Source organism: Galeopterus variegatus, unplaced genomic scaffold, assembly GCF_000696425.1.
Source record: "Galeopterus variegatus unplaced genomic scaffold, G_variegatus-3.0.2 Scaffold328, whole genome shotgun sequence".
Lineage (NCBI taxonomy): Eukaryota > Metazoa > Chordata > Mammalia > Dermoptera > Cynocephalidae > Galeopterus > Galeopterus variegatus.
This window is the reverse complement of record NW_007726439.1, coordinates 9,337-10,361: the sequence shown is the minus strand read 5'-3', so window position 1 is coordinate 10,361 and position 1,025 is coordinate 9,337. Positions and strand designations below refer to the sequence as shown.

The following is a 1,025-nucleotide window of genomic DNA, read 5'->3' as shown; positions in this document are numbered from 1 at the left end:
TTTCAAGTTCACGTTTCTCATACTGTAAACTACATTGTCCTGGCCACATTAATAGATAAGTATCACTGTTTCAAGCATAAAATATTTTCATCCCACCAAATGTTTGTCATCTAAAATACAAATATATAATATAACAAATTTTGAACAAATTATATTTAACCTTGCCATACAGTCGAACAAGGTTGGTTTAATATGAATATTCCATCAGTTAAACAGTGCATCATATTAAAGAAGAAGGTTAGGTACCAGCAACTAAGCCAACAGGTTTTTCAGTTACAATCAGGCTAATCTAAACCAAATTCAAAATAAAGAATAAAAGTATAACATGGTCTCCTCCTCTTTCTTGTGGTTTGCAAAAGTGAGGAAAATATTTGCTGTTATATATAAGGAGAGCTACGGAAATATAGTATATAAAACTTTATACAATTATTTGCTAGATACAATACTGATTAAATGGAATACACAAGGAATGCTAATTATATCTTTTTTGTGATATAAAAATTAACACCATAAAAATGCTCTATTTCAAAATTTACTGAAAATATATCTAATATATAGAGATATTTTAGGTAAAATAATTTTTCTCTGCCTTGATAAATGAAGAATATGGAATATATGTACAGAATATATTTCATTATATTAAGGTGCAGTCTGGCTACAGTACATGTGGTTTTAACCACTGTATCATATTACATCTGACTAAGAACTTATAATACATTAAAGTAGTTATTTAAAATATTAGCTCTGTTGTTATAATTACAAACAAAACATAATACTTTAAAAGTTCAAATGAACAGATGTTTCCCTAAAAACAAAATTGAATGAAACATAGCATTAAAATTACCTTGATGCTGGTCGATGAGCATGTCCATTTGTATCTATTCCTAACAAATGTAAGAAAAAAACTATTTTTTCTTCATTTATTTTAGAAAACAAGGACTGGTTGCTTTTGGCAGCATCAAAGAAGTCCTATATGTAAGAAATAAGTATAAAATTTTAGCTCATTTGTTTAATTTTTAAAATAA

The 1,025-nt window shown here is 27.0% G+C and overlaps 1 protein-coding gene across 1 annotated transcript in view; it reads right to left on the bottom strand.

Annotated features, from left to right (window-relative positions):
• Positions 1 to 1,025, bottom strand: part of PIGN (phosphatidylinositol glycan anchor biosynthesis, class N) — a gene marked incomplete at its 5' end in the record, with an annotated part of 133,911 nt that overhangs the window by 125,574 nt on the left and 7,312 nt on the right. The gene's annotated exons all lie outside the window — the stretch shown is intronic.